An 8,702-nucleotide genomic window follows, 5' to 3' on the forward strand; every position below is an offset into this window, starting at 1 on the left:
AAAATTCGCCTGCCCATTGAAGTCAATGGCGGTTCACCCGTTCGCGAACATATGCGGAAGTTCGCGTTTGCCGTTCGCGAACGCAAAATTTTAGGTTTGCGACATCACCAACAAGGAGCGCCTATCTTGAAGGCAAAGACAGAAATAATATCAAGTATGTGTATATCAGTTAGATGTATGAATTTATTAAAACAGTTTAAAAACAAGTATAGATTAAAAATAGATTATTTAAACCTATTCCATAAAAAAGTGTTATTAAACCTACTGCAAGGACAAATGCAGAGGTAATATCCTCCTTAAAACAATATGCTGGAAAATATGATGTCTATTGGTAGTCCAGTACTGATAAGCAATTTGATCCAAAGTTGGGAGCTGATAAGTTTCCCTTGAAAAATAGTGAGTGCCTCACAAAAGAAAAATTTCCGTGAATGTGTGAAAAAATATATAAAAAATATAAAAAAATATATATAGAAAAATCAAAAAAGTGATCACCAAAAATGTCCATAAAAATTCAAAATGTGATTGCGTGGTAGGTAAAAAAATATATAAAATAAAAATGAGTGAAAAATATAGATAAAAATAAAAAAAATATGTTGGGTATTAAATAAATTCCAGTGGTGTAAAATATGCCCCAGTGATGGGCTTGTGGAGATATTCCTTTTAAATTGTAATTGTACTGTCCTCACTAACTGATAGCTAGACAGCTAGTTAACAAACCAGACAGAAATAGCTTTGTGTTTATTCCAAACTGATTTTACTTCTGAATAGTTATTTTGTAAAACTGCAATACAATAAGAAACGTTGAAATTGAAACGTTGAGAAATAAGAAACGTTGAGATTAAAAATACAAAAAATAAAACAAATTTACTAGATCCATAGAGATTCGTTCCGAAAAATTATATTAGAATTTTACATCTATAATCCTATGTCACCTTAGGCACATATAATAATATTAATAATAATTACTTTTATTATTATCTTTGGTTACAAAATTTATGCATCAAATTTGCAAATGCAAATTTTAACAAATGCTTGTTCTATTATTACCAAATTTTAAACCAAATTCTCTATAAAGCCTGCTTATATAATTTCATTAACGAACTTATTTTTAAACAAATAAGTTATACATCAGTCTTACCATTAGCAATCTAAGCTTTCATAGTTTAATTAAATACCATTGCGCTTAGTGTGTTTGTCCGGGTTCCGTGAAGTCCCGACTTATAAATTTAAATTCATGTACTTTCGCATTTATATATCGCTTAAGTAACTTACATTCAACACTACAAATTTATATGACTTTTCACTTTATTATTTGCGCAGTTCTTATTATATATATATTTTTTTTTTTTTGTCCTTTCATACAACACCTTTTTTTCAAATATATTAGAATATTAATTTGGATAGAGATAGGCTATATTTGTCAATGGGGTATCAAGTTCTTTGACATTTCTATTACTGTTATTTTAGCAACATACAATTGTATTGTATCAATGGGCTGGTACACAGGTGTACATTTCTATCAGTGCTTACAATTAACACAGTGTATACCATGTTACCATTGGTCTATTTTTAAGTTTATGACAACTTCCGTTTTTTAGACACACCTGTATTTAAGGTTTTAAATTTGTATTGATTGTATCCATTGTTTTATGCCTGATGAAACGACCAGTTAACGGTCGAGAAACGCGTAGCAGTAATCATTTGGATTAAAATTTGTTTTACTCTGCGGAAGTTGTCTTGCTTTATATCCCTACTTTGGTAGGGCTCACGGACTGTACACACTTTGCCTGGTTGCACTATTACATTCCACCAGAAGGCGATTTATCCAGCCTAGAGTGATACAGGAGCTCACCTGTCTGATCCAGACGCCACAGACCACAGATCCACCAGTGTACTAACCACTGTGAGTGTTAGTCTGCCTGTTAGCACCGGTCACAGTACAGTGCATTTTCTTCCGGTAAGCCTTTTCGACCATATTTCCTTTGCTGATTTCCAGACCGTATTACGCTATGTGGCGCCCTCTTTCTTATTTATAATTAAATAAATTCCAGTGGTGTAAAATATGCCCCAGTGATGGGCTTGTGGAGATATTCCTTTTAAATTGTAATTGTACTGTCCTCACTAACTGATAGCTAGACAGCTAGTTAACAAACCAGACAGAAATAGCTTTGTGTTTATTCCAAACTGATTTTACTTCTGAATAGTTATTTTGTAAAACTGCAATACAATAAGAAACGTTGAAATTACAATATGTACTTACACGTGGTGTTTGCAATACATACAATAATACATGTTTCTAACACAGAGAGCTTACATTTAAACCTAAGATGGCTGCTGAGTAACTGAAAGTAAAACTTTTTATTAACAAACTTTATTAACACTTCCTGTTTTATTCTTGAGAGGAACCAAGCTGTAATTGCAACATGAAACCACCAGATGTCATCAACATGAACATAATAAGCATATAATAGACAGAACACTCCCCGTCTGGTATAAACATATACCACTATTACATGATCTATAAATTATTATTAAATTCAACCAGATAACTTTTCACTTTGAAAAAGAAAAATCAAATCTGACACAGGTCTGAGGTATACTTTAGCAGCCTCTTGTTTAATGATTTTGACCTCTACCATCACCACTAGTAATGGCTATTATAATAAGACTCATTGTCCATCCATTGCGCTTTACTTTAGAGTCTTTCAACAATACAAGATCTCCTTCTTGAACGTTTTGTTTCTCCTTCCATTTTCTATATTTCCATGTTTGGATACATTTCAGTCACTGTTTCAGCTTGCAAGAAATCTAATGAATGGCATAACCCTTTGTAGCAATGCCAGCCTGTACATGACTCCTTTTGAGTGCTGCTGGAAAATGATTTGGCAATGTGAATTAGTGTTGCTATACCTCTCACAAGGGACTTCCACTTTGAGAATCTGAGAAATCTATGTGATTCTAGCTGGCATTCATACACTTCAGTTATTAAAGCTGTCACTTCAGTTCTGATCTCACTGTCAGAATCTGGTTCAATGAGGTCAAATGCTTTAGCTTCAGATTGATCACTTGTATCTGCCTGATGTAAGAAATCTTGGCCTGAGAACCAGTTGGTATGTTTTAGGTGAGCTGACTGAATTGGTCTAGTACCATGATCTGCTGGATTCTGACTGGTGTTAATATAATGCCACTGATCTGGATTAGTAGATTTTCTAATACAAATTATTCTGTTTGAGACATATACATGAAATCTCCTACAAGTATTGTGAATATAACCTAACACAATTTTGCTATCAGTGTAATATTTAACTGCATAAAGTTCAATGTCCATCTCTTCAGTAATAAGTTCAGCTAGCTCAACTGACAAAACAGCTGCACATAATTCTAGACGTGGCACTGTATGGGCTGGTCTTGGAGCTAGTTTAGATTTGCCCATAATAAAGCCTACATGACATTGACCACTACTGTCTATGACTCTGAGATATGCCACAGCTGCTATCGCTACAGTAGAAGCATCAGAAAAAACACATACCTCCTTTCTCACTGTGGACGATAGTGACACCGGCACATAGGGTCTGGGAATACTGAGATGTTCAAGATGGATCAGGTCTTCTGTCCATGCTCTCCATTGAGCTTCTCTATCTGGTAAGAGTGGGGAATCCCAGTCACATTGGTCTGTTGAGAGTTCTCTGACTAAAGATTTACCTTGCATAGTGATTGGAGATGCAAACCCAAGTGGGTCATAAAAACTGTTTACTGTAGCCAGGATACCTCTCCGTGTGAAAGGTTTTACCTCTTTAGACACTTGAAAGGTGAAACTGTCGGTCTGTAAGTTCCAACTTACTCCTAAGCTCCTTTGGAGGGGTAGAGGATCGACACCTAGAACAAGGTCCTTTAGATCTTTAGCTCTGTCATCTGCGGGAAATGCTTCCATTACCGGACTTCTGTTGGATGCCACTTTGTGTAGCTTGAGATTCGATCCTGCGAGACTGATTGCTTCAGTTTCAGTAGACACGGATGTGAGTCCATCATCTACATAGAAATTCCTCAAGATAAACTGTTCTACATCTTCGCCATACTCACTCTTTCCTTGCTTTGCTATTTGTCTTAGACCATAAATGGCTATGGCTGGAGAAGGGCTGTTCCCAAAGACATGTACCTTCATTCTGAACTCTGTAATTTCTTTGTTAAGGTCATTGTCACGAAACCAAAGAAATCTCAAATAGTTACGGTGATCTTCTCTAACCATGAAACAGTAAAACATTTGTTGTACATCAGTGGTAATTGCAACTTGCTCTTTGCAGAAACGTAAAAGGACACCCAGTAGTGTATTATTTAAATCAGGCCCACTGAGAAGTGTGTCATTCAGTGAGATGCCTTCAAACTGAGCACTTGAATCAAAAACTACTCTGATCTGTCCTGGCTTCTGAGGGTGATAGACACCAAAGATTGGTAGGTACCAACACTCCTCACCTGGTTCCAATGGTGGGGCAGGTTCTGCTTGGTCATGGTCAAAGATCTTTTGCATAAAGTTAACAAAATGTTCTTTCATTTCAGTTTTTTTCACAAAGGAACGCTGTAGAGCAAGTAGTCTTTTCTGGGCTTGCTCTAAGTTGTTTGGTAGTCTAAGACGAGGTGAGCGATATGGTAGGGGTGCTACCCAGTAATTTGCTTCATCAATAAACATCTCTTTTTCAACTACATCAAGGAACATACCATCTTGAATAGACATAGCAGGTTTGTTATCGTTTGCAGTAGTAACAAACACATTATCATCTAAACTGCCCACATTGTGAGTTGCAGTTCCTAAATAACACAATGAGGGGGTGTATGACTGTTGTTTACAAGCATTAAACGTCTCTTTTACCTGTATATAGCTAGTGCATGGGCTGAACAGAGAAGTGCGCCCACTAGGCAGAGAGTTCACATCTGCTGGTCTATGAGCTCCTCCTAAGCATACTTCCCCAACTATGACCCAACCTAAATCTAAATGTTGTGCATAAGGACTATTATGAGGCCCATTAATCTGCTCACGTACTTTGTGCACCTTCAGAATGTCTCTTCCTAACAAGAGAAGTATTTGTGCGTTAGGGACAAGTGCTGGGATCTTGTCTGTTAAGGATTTCAGATGAGGGAAATGCTGTGTAATCTCAGGTGTTGGAATTTCTGACCTGTCATCAGGTATCATGTCACATTCAATGAGTGTGGGGAGTTTTATGTGTGTTTTCCCATCAATAGACTGAACAGTAAAGTTGGATACCCTACGTCCTGTTTTCTCTGTAATGCCTGAGCATGTTCTTAGAGTGTAGGAAAATGTTTCACCACTAATGTTAAACACATAAAAAAACTCTGATTTGGCTAAAGAATGGTTACTTTGATCATCTAACACTGCATACATCTTTACAGAACAGTAAGGTTTGTTAGAGGGATATACAGTCACTAAACAAATCTTGGAACATGATCTGGGCCTTGTCCCTTTCCCGCATACCTCTGTACACTTGTATACAATAGTGGGTGGAGTAGCTTCCTCTTGCTCCCCGCCTTGCTCTCCCTTTGGTAAAGGAGTCTCTACTGCCCAGGGAGCTGGACCTGGATGCAAAGCTTAAGTATGCTGGTCACTGTTGCATTCTCTGCATCTTATGTTATTTTTGCATTCTTTGGCAATGTGTCTGGTTGATGCACAACATCTAAAGCAGATAGAATTCTCCTTCAGGTAAGCTTTACGTTCATCAATGTTCTTGCTTCTGAACCCACGACACTTTGACAGTGGGTTTTATTATGAATTGGACATGGACTGTCTGGTTCCATGGATTTCCTTGCAGGGCTGTTCACTTGTGGAGTTGCATTAGTAGCTGACATTTCTGTCTTTCTTACTGACACTATTGGTCTGTTGCTGTACCTTGTTCCTGACTTCTCTGTATTTACTGGAACTTGGTTGCTGCATGTTGAGAATATGAAGCTTGGATCATTTCTGGTCTTTGCTTGGTTGACAATAAATATGGTGAAGAAACTGAATAGTGGAAAGGAGACATGATGGTCTTCTTTGAAATGGAACCTTGAAAAATCCACTTTTCTTGCAGGCTATATGGCAGTTTTTCAATAATTGTTTTGATGCCACGAGCTGTGTCTAGGTATGCCAGTCCTGGCAAAAAGCCTCCTGTCTTAGCTGCATTCACCTCCAACAACATGTCACCAAGTTCTCTTAACTTTATGTTGTCTTTGTTTGAGATTTTGGGGAAGTTTTCTAGCATTCTCAATAGCTTCAGGGCTGTCATAACATTCTTCTAATCTCTGCCATACCATTTTAACTCCATCAATTGGGTTATGAAAATGCACTGACCTGATTCTCTTAGCCTGTTGAGATGACTCTGGTCCAAGCCACTTAGTCAAAAGATCTAGCTCTTCTCTGGCTGTAAGATTAAGATCTCTGGTGACACATTGGAAAGATGTCTTCCCTGCCCAGTAGTTCTCTGGTCGATCATCAAACGTTAGTAGCCCTGTACTCACTAACTCTCGACGAATCAGGTGCTTTGCTAGGTCAGTAGTCTCTGAAGTTCCTAATGTGCTATTTCTGAGAGGGGATATGTGAGAGTCCATATAATGTGATGGATGTTGTAGATCAGCATAGCCTCTGCTTTCTTGAAAGCGCACTCTTGGTGTTGAGACATTTGCAGTGTCAGTCTGGAAAGTCAGGAATACTTGGAGTGGACTGTAAATATGTTGAGTCAGGAAACTGTGGAATTATGCTGGACATAGGTTGGATAGGAGCATACTCTGTTTTATCTTGGTCCAGAGCATGGTTCTGTACATACTCACGAGTCCTTTGTACTTAATCATGGGTAGTTATTTCTGAAAAATCTTGGAGTGTTTCCTCTTCTAGTTCAGCTGCTGCTTCATAAACTGCTGCTTCTGCAGATGCTGCAACTGCTGCCCTTTGAATCTTTAGCACCTTGAGTTGCGCTGTTTCAGCTTCACACCTTGCTGTCTCTGCTTCTATATCTGCTTTGCGCCTTGCTGCCTCTGCTTTCATATCTGTGTTGTGCTTAGCTGCCTCTGCTTCTATGTCTGCATTGCGCCTAGCTGCCTCTGCTTCCATATCTGCTTTGTGCCTAGCTGCCTCTGCTTCCATATCTGATTTGTGCCTAGCTGCCTTTGCTTCTAGTGATGCTTTCTGCTTTATCATGTCTGCTTCTTTTTTAGCATAAGAAATTTGTGCCTGGGCTGCTTGCGCTTTAGCATGGGCTCTGAGTCCTGCAGAACTGGCTGATGATCTGCAGGAGCGCATGGAATATTTAGAGCCAGAGGCATAGGATCTGGTCTCAAAAGTTTGCTGCGTCATATCAACACTCTTATCTTGGTTCATAGTGATCAGGTTAAAGTAGTGCAATATTTTAAATGCAGTTCTTGTGCAAATTATTTTTACTGCCTTTCTCTTTAAATTGTAGGTCTTGTATGTTTGCTTGTTATTTACTGCTTTTTACTTTAAAATGCAGCCTTTGTATCTTGCTTGTTATTTCTTCTCATGATATAGCATGCTTTTTTACTTTAAAATGCAGCTCTGTATCTTGCCTTGATATAGCATGCCTTTTTACTATAAAATGCAGCCCTTGTATCTTGCCTTGATATAGCATGCCTTTTTACTGTACTGTCCTCACTAACTGATAGCTAGACAGCTAATTAACAAACCAGACAGAAATAGCTTTGTGTTTATTCCAAACTGATTTTACTTCTGAATAGTTATTTTGTAAAACTGCAATACAATAAGAAAAGTTGAAATTACAATATGTACTTACACATGGTGTTTGCAATACATACAATAATACATGTTTCTAACACAGAGAGCTTACATTTAAACCTTACAGCAAATGGCAATGCAATTCAAATATACAATGAACTTTTAGCAAACAATAAATAACTTACAGGCATATGTATATTTAGAGGCAAGTATGAAGAGCTGATTTCCATGCTTCTTGAAGCTAAGATGGCTGCTGAGAAACTGAAAGTAAAACTTTTTATTAACAAACTTTATTAACACTTCCTGTTTTATTCTTGAGAGGAACCAAGCTGTAATTGCAACATGAAACCACCAGATGTCATCAACATGAACATAATAAGCATATAATAGACAGAACAGTAATCATCTAGGTGAAAGTTTGAGTATTGTAGAAAGTACTGTAGAGAAGATCCGGTATTTCCAAGGTTTTCCTCCCTTAAAATGTTTTGGTATTTGAGCCTGTAGAAAACAAATATAACATAGTGCAATATTGCTAAAACAGTTATGTCTGCAATCAGAATGTAGCTTACCATGAATGTCAATGCGTTTTGGCCCTACTATCTAATAGTCTTGATAAAGGCCCACTAGTAGGGCCGAAACGCGTTGACATTCATGGTAAGCTTCATTCTGATTGCTGACATAACTGTTTTAGCAATATTGCACTATGTTATATTAAAAAAACACAGTTATGAACAGTCCTGGCACTGCTAATTATAGCGCTGTATTATCTACAGCAGTATAGGGTCATAATAGTGTATACAACTACCAAAAATGTTGATGCACACTTATAAAGGTTTGGAATAAGGGATACTATTGTAATTGTGTTCCCCTAGGTAGGGGATAATAGTGCCCGGTGTGGATATTATTTAGGGAACGCTGATCTTGAATTGGGGGTAGAGTGTTAATAAAGTTAATACACTAACAGCTTAGG

The sequence above is a fragment of the Bombina bombina genome, chromosome 7 (genome assembly GCF_027579735.1).
Source record: "Bombina bombina isolate aBomBom1 chromosome 7, aBomBom1.pri, whole genome shotgun sequence".
Taxonomy (NCBI): domain Eukaryota; kingdom Metazoa; phylum Chordata; class Amphibia; order Anura; family Bombinatoridae; genus Bombina; species Bombina bombina.